Source organism: Microcebus murinus, chromosome 16 (assembly GCF_040939455.1).
Source record: "Microcebus murinus isolate Inina chromosome 16, M.murinus_Inina_mat1.0, whole genome shotgun sequence".
In the NCBI taxonomy this organism is placed as follows: Eukaryota; Metazoa; Chordata; class Mammalia; order Primates; family Cheirogaleidae; genus Microcebus; species Microcebus murinus.
The window spans coordinates 40,025,655-40,037,533 of record NC_134119.1 but is presented as its reverse complement, the minus strand read 5'-3'; positions in this window follow the sequence as shown (position 1 = coordinate 40,037,533).

Genomic DNA, 11,879 nt, shown 5'->3' with positions numbered 1-11,879 from the left:
ACAGGAGGGCAAAAACTGTTATTTTTTTCTTTTCTTTTTTTTGAGACAGAATCTTGCTTTGTTGCCCAGGCTAGAGTGAGTGCCATGGTGTCAGCCTGGCTCACAGCAACCTCAAACTCCTGGGCTCAAGCAATCCTACTGCCTCAGCCTCCCGAGTAGCTGGGACTACAGGCAAGTGCCACCATGCACAGCTAGTTTTTTCTATATATATTAGTTGGCCAATTAATTTCTTTCTATTTATAGTAGAGACGGGGTCTCGCTCTTGCTCAGGCTGGTTTCAAACTCCTGACTTTGAGCAATCCGCCCGTCTCGGCCTCCCAGAGAGCTAGGATTACAGGCGTGAGCCACAGTGCCCAGCCTGTCATTTTTTTTCTTTAGTAAATCCCTATCTCCCCACACTGTGAGTGGCAGAGAGAGTTGCTGAGCAAAAGTATGTGTTGATAAATGAATAAATGAATCATAAGATGTTGGAATCACAGAACCAACAAACTTTTAGAATCATGGACTTGGTGAAACAGAAGCCTAAAATCTCAGAATCATATAATCCTGGACTTACGAGAGCATTAGATACACAGAAACTGACAATTCTGGAAGCTTAGGGTCTCAAAGTTGGAAGAATTCTTGCATAGGCATCTTATCCAAAGACTATCAGTTTATTAGGAAAGTTTTAATTGTGCCCTCCTATATTATTTAATTTATATTTTATATTTATTTATATAAATATTATGTTTATCTTTTATTTTATTTTTTTCTTATATACCTTTGCATCAAGGAAATATGTTTGTCTTTCAAATCTTTATTTTTATAATGTGTCCTTCTATATTAATTAATCACCTAACTGATTTATTAGCCAATATTAAGTGAACATATACTATGTATCACACACTGTGCTAGGCAACTTTGTTAGTCATCTATGGCTGCATAACAAATTACCCCAATTTTAAAACGCCAAATGTGTATTAACTTATTATAGTTTTGTATCCTAGGATTTCAGGAATGGTTTAGCTGCATGGTTTGGGCTTAGGTCTTTCATGAGGTTGCAGTCAAAGTGTCAGCTGGGACCATGGTTCCCTGAAGACTTGATTGGGGCTACAGAATTCACCGCCAGTTTGGCTCATCCACGTGGCCGGCAGTTGGCAGGCGGCCTCCGCTCCTCTCCATGTGAACTTTACCCTAGGGTTACTTGAGTGTCCTTCCAACATGGCTGCTGGCTTCCCCAGAGCAAGTGATCCAAGATGGCAAGATGGAAGCCACAATGCCTTTTATGATCTTACCTCAAAAGCCACACTGCACCATTTCCACAAGATCCTGGGGCTTGCACGGGACAGCCGTATTCACTTTTGGAGGAGACTACACAGTGGTGTGAATACCAGGAAATGGGGATGAAGGCTGGTTACTTCAGCAGAAATTGAACAAAACTGACGAAGAGCCCTGCTCTTGTGGAGTTAACAGTCTAGGGTTGGAAAGGTAGAGGAAAACAAGACATCCATAAACAAACAGATCGGATGGTTTTGGATCATTGTAAGTGCAATGAAGAAAATCAAACAAGACAATGAGTTAGAGCAGGGTTTGGCACAAACTTGGATCATGGGACAACTCCAGCCTGCTGCCTGCTTTTGTAAATTAAGTTTCATCGGAACTCAACCATGCCCGTTCACGTACAGATCGCTATGGCTGCTTTCACGCTGTAGCAGCAGATTTAGGTAGTAGTAGCAGCAGAGACTGTGTAGCCTGTACAACCTCATATATTTGGCTAAGTAGATCAGGGAAGCCCTCTCCAAGAGGTGGCATTTGAACCTAAAGAAACTCGAATGGTTAGAAGGAAGTGGCCGTGGGAAGGGCTAAGGAAAGGATGTTCCAGACAAAGGGAACATCAGCTGAGAAATGGGAACAGCTTTAGTGGGTTGAGGAACAGGGAGGAAGGCTGGGACGGAGTGCCCATGGGGGGGGATGACCTTGGGCACGTGATCAGGAGGCAGCTATGTAGGGCCTTGGGGCTCTGGAGAGGAGTTTGAATTTGTTCCGGGAATGATGGGAAGCCGCTGGAGGGTTTTAAGCAAGGAGAGGCAGCATCGGCTGGGGATGGGAAAGATGCCTGGCGTAGTTTGGCCCCATCCTCTGAGCAAGATGGCGCCTCCGCTGTCTGCTAAGCGCAGCGGCCCCAGAACGTGTAGGTCTTGACGAGCCCCAGGTCAAACCTCTGGCATCATCCCTCCACTACACGTTCAGGACTCGGCACTCCCTCTGACCAGGACGTCCTTTCTTTTGACCCACTTTGAGTTCCTTGTTCTCCTGTCCTGGCCTGTCTCTTCTGGATCTAAGACATCTGTGAAGTCAGAATGAGCACTGGACTTTGAGCCCTGGGTTCCAGGCCCTGCCCTGCCGCTGACTCACCCGTGACTTTGAGAGAGGTGGGCAACCTCTCTGGGTCTCAGTTTCCTCCTTTGTAAAATGAGGGGGGAATCCGGTCTGCCTGGCCCAAGACCAGGTGGTTAAAGGCCCCAGGAAGAGTGTGAAGGGCGTGTGGCAGCGCAGATCGGGTGGTCTTGGCCAGACTGGGGTTGCTGATGTGGGCAGAGGAGGGGAGGGGTGGTTGGTCCGTTGGGCAGGAGGCTTCCTGCTAACCGTCCTCTGTTTGAATTTTGAACAACAGAGTAGCTCACTGCCTCCCAGAGCCCCTTGGGCTGGCAGAGTTAGAGCTGTTTGGGGCAAGACCTGTGAGGGAGGTAGGGCCTGGGAGCTAATGGGCATCCAAGTCAGCCTCAGGGATTAGACAGCGCATAGGATCTGTTGTCAGAGAGAGTCCAGGCTCCTTCACTTATCTGCCTTGTGCCCTCTGTATCCTCAGTTTTCTCATCTATGAAATGGGAAACCTGACCTAAGGTGCTTCAATTGTAAGAGGCATTAGCAATTGTTTTAAAATACGTGGGTATTTTATTTTTCATTTATTTTTATTTCAGGATATTATGAGGGTACAAACATTTTGGTTATACTTCATGACCTTGCCTCACTCAAGCGAGGATTAGAGGCATGCCCTTCCCCTCTACCATGCTCACTGTGTCCATTAGTTGTCAGTTTACCCCCCCAAGCCCTGATCCCTGTAGAATATTACTACCGTGTGAGCACCATAGTGTTGATCAGTCAGTGCCAATTTGATGGCGAGTACATGTAGAGCCTATTCTTCCGTTCTTGTAATACCTCACTTTGGAGGATGGGCTCAAGCTCTATCCAGGAAAATATAAGAGGTGCTAGATCACTGTTGTTTATTATTGAGTAGTATTCCATTGTATGCATATACCAACTTTTATTAATCCACTCATGAATTGATGGACACTTGGGTTGTTTCCACATCCTTACAATAAATAGTGAATTGTGCTGCCATAAACATTTGGATGTAGATGTCTTTATTATAGAATGATATCTTTTGCTCTTTTGGGTAGATACCTAATAGTGCTATTGCTGGATTGAAAGGTATTTCTATTTTTAGTTATTTGAGGTATCTCCAAATTTTTTTCCACAGAGGTTGCACTAATTTTTAGTCCCACCAACAGTGTAAGAGTATTCCTGTCTCTCCACATCCTCACCAGCATTTGTTGTTTTGGGATTTTTTGATAGAGATCAATCTCACTGGGGGTTAGGTGATATCTCATTGTGGTTTTGATTTGCATTTCTCTAATGATTAGAGACGCTGAGCCTTTATTTATATGTTTGCTGGCCATTATTCTGTCTTCTTTTGAAAAGTTTCTGTTCATTTCCTTTGCCCATTTATTGATGGGGTTGTTTGATTTTTTCTTGTTGATTTTTATAGGTTCTAGATAGATTCTTGTTATCAGCCCTTTATCAGATGTGTAAAGAGCAAATATATTCTCTCATTCTGTAGGCTGTCTATTCACTCTAATGATAGTTTCCTTGGTTGTGCAAAAGCTTTTTAATTTGATCAGATCCCATTTATTTATTTTTGTTGCTGCTGTGATTGTTTTGGGGGTCTTCTTCAAAAATTCTTTGCGTAGGCCAATGTCTGAAAGGGTCTTCCCAACATTTTCTAGAATTCTTAAGGTTTCATGCCTTAGGTTTGTCTGTTATCCATCTTGGATGGATTTTTGTGAGAGGTGAGAGGTGGGGATCCAGTTTCAATCTTCTGCATGTAGCTATCCAGTTCTCCCAGCACCATTTATTGAAAAGAGTTTCTTTCCCCCAGTGTATATTTTTGCCTGCTTTGTCAAAGATTAGATTACCGTATGCGGATGGTTTCATCTCTGGATTCTCTATCCTGTTCCAAAGGTCTATGTCTCTGTTCTTGTGCGAGTTTCATGCTGTTTTAGTTACTATAGTCTTGTAGTACAGATTAAAGTCTGGTAGACTGATACCTCTAAGTTTGTTCTTTTTGCTTAAGATTACTTTGGCTATATGAGGTCTTCTCTGGTTTCATACAAAACATAGAATTATTTTTTCTAGATCTATAAAGAATGATGATGGTTCTTTGATAGGGATTGCATTAATTCTGTAGATCACTTTATCATACTGAATGGGGAAAAATTGAAACCATTCTCACTTAGAACCAGACCCACACAAGATTGTCCTCTATCTCCAGTTCTATTCAACATAGTTCTGGAACTCCTTGCTAGAGCAATTAAACAAGAGAGGGGAATTAAGGGCATCCAAATGGGGGCAGATGAGATCAAACTCTCGCTCTTTGCCAATGATATAATATTATATCTAGAAAACCCCAAGGATTCAACCAAGAGACTCCTGGAATTGATAAATGAATTCAGTACAGTCTCAGGATACAAAATCAATACACAAGAATCAGAGACATTCATATATGCCAATAACAGTCAAACTGAGAACCAAATCAAAAATGCAATACCTTTTACGATAGCCTCAAAGAAAATTAAATATCTAAGAATGTATTTAATGAAAGATGTGAGAGACATATACAGGGAGAACTACGAAACACTAAGAAAAGAAATTGTAGAAGATGGAAATAGATGGAAAAACCTACCTTGCTCATGGATTGGTAGAATCAACATCGTTAAAATGTCCATACTACCTAAAGAGGCACTAGCATTTTATGCATCACTTAGGAAGACAACATGGTGCCAATCAAGCTGCTACATACTGCTTTCTTATCACTTTGAATTTTTATTTTATATTTATTAAAAAGGCTTTTTGAGACTTAGACATAGTTTTTTTAAAAACCATGTATCACTCTTGTGCATACATAAACAGGAAAATATAAGTGAGATAAATTAGTTTAAAAAATTCCTAAAACTTCTTCACAGTCAGCATCCGGCTCATCAAGGTCATTTTTCCACTCAGAGTCTTGACTGTCTACATTTTTTCATGCAATATTGTCCCCTATACTAGTAACCACTTTGATCACGCAGCACTTCATGAAAGAATGTGCTGCTGTTGTCTCTGGGATTTTCTCCCAACCTACTGACTCCTGTTCTGCAGGTTTTCCCACTGCTGCCTTCTTGCTCTTATCAGAAGGTGGCAATGGCAATGCAAGGTTTCAGGAAACAACTGGGGCTTATGTCATTTCCTCAAATGGTCCTTAAGTCATTTGTGATTAAATGCGAAGGGAGTGCAGTTGTCCAGTCAGGCCACCGGAAGTAATGATCAGCGACAACTAGGTCATGGCCACCATCTGATCTAACCAACAGCTATGTGGGTTGTGTTGATTTGAAGACAATCCTGGCCAGGTGCAGTGGCTCATGCCTGTAACCCTAGCACTCCGGCAGGCCGAGGCAGGAGGGTTGCTTGAGCTCAGGCCTTCGAGACTAGCCTGAGCAAGAGTGAGACCTCGTCTCTACTAAAAACAGAAAGAGTCGCCGGGGGTCCGTGACATGTACCTGTAGTCCCAGCTACTCAGGAGGCTGAGGCGGGAAGATCGCTTGAGCCCGGAAGTTTGAGGCTGCAATGAGGCATGATGATGCCACAGCACTCTAGCCCAGAGGTGACAGAGTGAGACTCTGTCTCAAAAAAAAAAAAATAAGACACATCTTGATTTGGCGATATCATAATGTGAAACAGGGTGTGTCATAGAATTTTTAGAGCTGTCACAGTAACTGTTGCCTCTCAGGGTTTATGTGAGGATGAAATGAGGTAAGTCTGTGACAGGCCCCAAAGTACCTGGCTCAGCAGAGGCCACTCCCTGGCATTGCTCAACTGTCCTCAACTCCTCTCGGGCCAGGGCATCGCCCTCCTCCGCTTGGCAGGCTCAGGTTTATGGCGACAATCCTGCCCCCGCCAGACTCGCTCTGAAAGCCATAAAGGTTTTTACAGTTTCACTGTCCCCCGAGATAAGCCCGAGGAGCCTTCCCAAGGCCGGGAGCAATCTCAGCGCCACAAGGGGAGAGGCTGGGCGTTGCGCAAGTCAGGAAATGGAACAAGTTTTATGGCCCGACGTCTCTGAAAATACCGTGTTCTCAGATCCTCAGGTTGAATCTGCTGGTGATTCAACCTCTCGGAGCACCTGGAGCACAGTGATACCCGTTCACTCGTTCACCCATTCACCCATTCACCCATTCACTCGTTCACCCATTCACCCATTCACCCATTCACCCATTCACTCGTTCACCCATTCACTCGTTCACCCGTTCACTCGTTCACCCGTTCACCCGTTCACCCATTCACCCATTCATCCATTCACTCATTCATCCATTCACTCGTTCATCCATTCACTCGTTCACCCATTCACCCGTTCACCCGTTCATCCATTCACCCGTTCATCCATTCACTCGTTCATCCATTCACTCATTCATCCATTCACTCGTTCACCCATTCACCCGTTCACCCGTTCACCCGTTCACCCGTTCATCCATTCACTCATTCATCCATTCACTCGTTCATCCGTTCACTCGTTCATCCATTCACCCGTTCATCCATTCACCCGTTCATCCATTCACTCGTTCATCCATTCACTCGTTCATCCATTCACCCGTTCATCCATTCACCCGTTCATCGTTCATCCATTCACTTGTTCATCCATTCACTCATTCATCCATTCACTCGTTCATTCATTCACTCATTCATCCATTCACTCGTGACAAACAGGAAACAGTGCGCAGGCCACACCAGCATGGAGAGTCTCACTCTGCCACTATTATGCTGCATGTGGACCTAGGGCAAGTCACTTCCCCCCAATGAAACAAGGATAGTGCGTTTCACCTGCTCCACAACCTCACCGGTGTGACCAGGTAAGACGGTGAGTAGGTCAGCACACTTAGCACATAGTAGGTCTGCAGCAAAGTCCCCTGAATCCTTTTGTTCACCACCAACATTCATCTTACTCGTTCTTTGCTGGCTCCTGTTCCTCTTTCCAACCTCCTTGGTGCTATGACCCAGGGCAAAGTCCTCACCTAACCTGTAATCTGTTTGCTACCTACACTCCCTCCTTTTTTTTTTCAAGAGACGGGGTCTTGGTCTGTCACCCAGGCTGGAGTGCAGTGGCATCATCATGGCTCACTGCAGCCTCAAACTCCTGGGCTCAAGCTATCCTCCTGCCTCAGCCTCCCGAGTAGCTGGGACTACAGGTGTGCGCCACCACGCGCAGCCTGTATTCATTTTCTGCTGTTGCGTAACAAATGACCACTCACGTAGTTGCTTGAAACAACACGCATTTGTTATCTCACAGTTTGGTGGGTCTGAAGTCCAGATGTGGCTCGACTGGGTTCTTTCTGCCCAGCGTTTTATGCAGCTGAAATCAAGGGGTCAGCTGGGCTGTGTTCCTACCCGAAGCCCCTAAGGAAGGATCCAAGCTCCTGCCTCTTGTTGGCCGAATTCGGTTCCTCATGGGTGTAGGATGGAGGTCACCATTTCCCGGCTGGCTGTCAGCCAGGGGTCTCTCTCAGCTCCCGGAGGCTGCCCACACTCCTTGCCACGGGGACCCCTCCATCTTCCAATCCAGCAGCAGAGAATCTCCCTCACATGGATCCCTCTCATGCTTCTCGTTTCATTTTGCAGAAAGAGCCCAGTCTCTTTGAAGGGTTCACCTGATTAGGTCAGGCCCACCAGGGGCAATTTCTCCATCACAACATCAGTTGGTTTGGGACCTTAAGTACATCTGCCTAACCCCTTCACAGCAGCGCCTAGCTTAGAGTCTCACTGGATAATTGAGAGAAGGCGGGTATGCGCCCAGGGTGGGCATCTTGGGTGCCGTCTTAGGGTTCTGTCTGCTACGTGACCCCGATCCACGCTGCCACTGTCTCGCACTTGGGCTGCACAGGCCCCATCGGCTTCTCTGCATCCACTCTTGTTCCACATACTCCACTGTCTACACAGCGGAGTGGCCTTTTAAGAACATGAAGGTAATACTTCTAAGAACCTCCCGTGGCACCTACGATAAAACACAAGCTCTTTCTCATGGCCCTGAAGGCCCTGTCTGGTCTTGCCCGCCCACCTCTCAGGCTCGGAAAAGTGCTCCACACACCGTAGGCAATCACTAGATATTTGCTGAAGGAATGAATGAATGAGTGAACGAATGTCTTTCGGATTGGTTCTTGCTTCTCCTCTACCACCCCTATCTGGGTGTGGACACCACTGTCGCCCGACACAGCTCCTAAAATTCTGTCTGTCCCGAAGCAGCCGGGAGTGATCCTGACAGCTTCCCTGCTGTCAAACCTCCGGTGCCTTCCCACTTCCTCGGAAGAAATTCCAGACTCTTCTGTCCAGCGTTCGAGGCCCCCAGCACCTGTGCGCAGACCAGCGCAGTGGTGAGCGAGCCTCCAGGCGTGGGATGAGGGCCTGCAGTGGATGCCGGGAGGTTTCCGGGATACACAGGAATGGCGTTGAGTGACATTGTCCCCAAAGTCTACTCTTTACAAGTCTTCCCCTGAAAACTTTAAGGAGAAAATCTCCACTGGGTAAGTGTACGCCTTTAACATCTCCGCAACACTTGTCAGTTTTCATTTTTAATAAAGGAAGAAAGAGCAGAGCTTTCCCTGGGGTAATTCCATCAGGCTGCAGCTCGAGAGCACTGTTTTCTTTTCACTTTAATTTTGCAATCACCTTCTATTTACGGCAAATGATGCTGGTTTCCTGGTTATGTCAGTGACCTAAAGTTTAAAGAGAATGATGGCCCAGGGTCACGCCTGTAATCCCAGCACTTTGGGAGGCCAAGGCTGGAGGATGGCTTGAGCCCAGGAGTTCGAGGCTGCAGTGAGCTTCGATTGTGCCGCCGTACTCCAGCCTGGGCGACAGAGTGAGACCCTGTCTCTAAAACCATACAAATAAAATAAATAGGATGATGATGAACTGATTTGAAGGAAAACGGTAAGTCGTGAAGTCACAGCGGTTCTAGGGCACAGAGAAGTCGAGGTGGCACGCGCGATGCCCAGGGCTGGGAAGTGCCGGCCTTCGTCCTCCCTCCCGCCCAGGCTTCCCGCTGCCTCCTCCGACTAGCAAGTTGGTTTGCATCTCAGCCTGCAGTGCGCCCGGCCTTGGCTCTGTCTGTCTCCTCGTCGCCTCTGAGTCCTCCTCCTTCTGAGTGGTCTTCCCCAGGGCGCAGTGATCTCTCCCTCGCTCCCCTCCCTCCAGCTGCCACTCTCGCTCCTTTGGCCCGTGGTAGCCAAGGACGTCCCATTTTCCCTCCCCAGGTGAAACCCAACGCTCCAGGAGGCAGCGCCTTGTGGCATTGCTTCTTCACAATCCCAGGGTGCTGCGGCATGGGGCCTTGCCTGGTCACACGTGTCATATGATGAACTTCCCCCCATTCACGTGACTTCTGTGCCCACCACGCGGTGACGGAGTCATCAGAGTCCTCCTCAATCCCCTGTGGTGGCCCCTGGAATCGGACGACAGGCACTGGATCAGCTGTCACGCCAGCTGTGGGCCTCGGACAAGGCCCTTCTTCCTTCTGAGCCTGTTTCCTCACGTATGAAACAGAACAGCGAGAGTAACTGCCTCGGAGGGTTGTCGTGGGGATTCAGTCATGTCCAGCAATGTTTGGCAAAGAGAAAGAAGCCAGTACGTGTTGTCCTTGGTTGCATGACTTGGCTTCTAGCTCTGCCACCATCAAGCAGCCGCATGGGCTCTTGTGATCCAGGTCTCTTAGATCATGTCTTAGGATTTGCGTGTGGCACACTGACTCGAGATACGTGGATCAAAGGTGATCTGGGTCCTAGGAACGAGGGGTAGGGCAGCCACACCCACGTGGCATTCACAGCACGGCGCTTTCTTTGGACCTTCAAGCCGCTTATCACCCTTGTCCCTTCCATGTCTGGTCCCCACTCTGAGCTATGGGGTCCCCACTCTGAGCTATGGGGGTCCCCACTCTGAGCTATGGGGGTCCCCACTCTGAGCTATGGGGGTCCCCACTCTGAGCTATGGGGTCCCCACTCTGAGCTATGGGTTTCCACTTGGGATGATGGGCTAAGAAGCTTCTAGTAGCATGAGTGTGGCAAACAACTTTTGTAGAGGAGGTAAAAAGAGAAGACTTCTCAAAAGTCCCAATTCTTGATCAGGCCACATGGGTTGGTAGAAGAAGCGTGGGCCCAGCGGCTCTCTAGCTGTGGGGCCCTGGTCAAGTTCTCTCACCTTCTGAACCTCAGTCTCATCATCTGTAAAATGGGGATTTTGCTGCTCGTCACCGAGCTGATCTTGTTTAGCAACTGAAATGGAAACCGAGCCCGACGCTCTGGCCGCCGGTGCTGAGGTTTGAGATTAACTGGGGCAAAGGGCTGATGAGCTGGAGGAGCCGGGGGCCGGAGGAATTTATGGCGGCCCAGGGTTTATGGTTCTGATATGCATTTATTAAGCACAATTTAGGACTGAAATAGCCTCCCCGGCCTCCACCCGCCGTGTCCATGCCACATGGACATGGCCTCCATTGTGACATTATCGGAAACATTTCCCGGTGCTGACGAGTGGAGGGACGGGACGGGGAGGGCAGGAGGGGCCCCGGGGACCAGGCAGGAAGCTGCCGGGTGCTCTCGAGGCTGGAGAACTCGGTGGTTGGCCTCTCACTGGAAAGAGGCTGCACGGAGAGCTCACTGTCAGCCCCGTGTAACGGTAGCTCTTGCAGCTACTACTGTGTCATTCCGCTTCATCCCGGCACTGTCCCCTGAGGGAGATATCATTCCCATTTTATAGACGAGGCTCAGAGAGGGGGACTGACCTGCCCAAGGTTGCATTGATCTCCAAGATGTGTGATTCCCAGACCAGAACTGCTGTCCTCTTCTCTCTGGGAGGAGCTGAAAGGGTCACCTGCTCCACCCTCATCCCTGGGTGCCAACATACCCAGGCAGGCCACGGTGCAGCCGTCACTGACTGCTGCCCTGTGCTGGTGAATGTTTAACAACCGGCTCTCCGGGAGAGAAAGCCCTAGTTCGTGTCACTGGCTGGCCCTCGTGGTGTCCATGCTCCCACCGTGGCCCATTTCAAACTAGTAAGGTGACATCGGCCAACATGGCATTGGGAAGAGAAGCTGACAGTGGGCTCTCACAAGCCAGCTACGAGCACATCCCCAAGTGAATATGAAGCTGTGGTGGACAATACGCAAGGCCACCTCGCTAGTCTAGCAGGGGAGGGGACCAAAGTAGCTCCAGACCTGCCCGGACAGCCTCAAGTGCCTCCCTTGCTTGTCTTCTTTTTTTGAAAAAACAACACTTGCTTTTATGAAATGTCCCCATGGCTACTCTTATCGCTGGTAGGTTCAGGTGACCCAGAAAAGGGTTCCATTGTCAAGCCTGATGGTGGACGACAGACTGTGGGATCCTCTTGCCATTTTTCCAGACTTTTCCATCACTTTCTTCCTCGTCCCTCCCCTCTTCAGGAGGGAGGCTCAGCTTTCGCTCCCCCCACATACTGAGTTCCTGGAGGTGAGACACCAGGGTTGGATGTCCGCCTCTGCCTCTCAAGGACAATCGCTTCCCCTT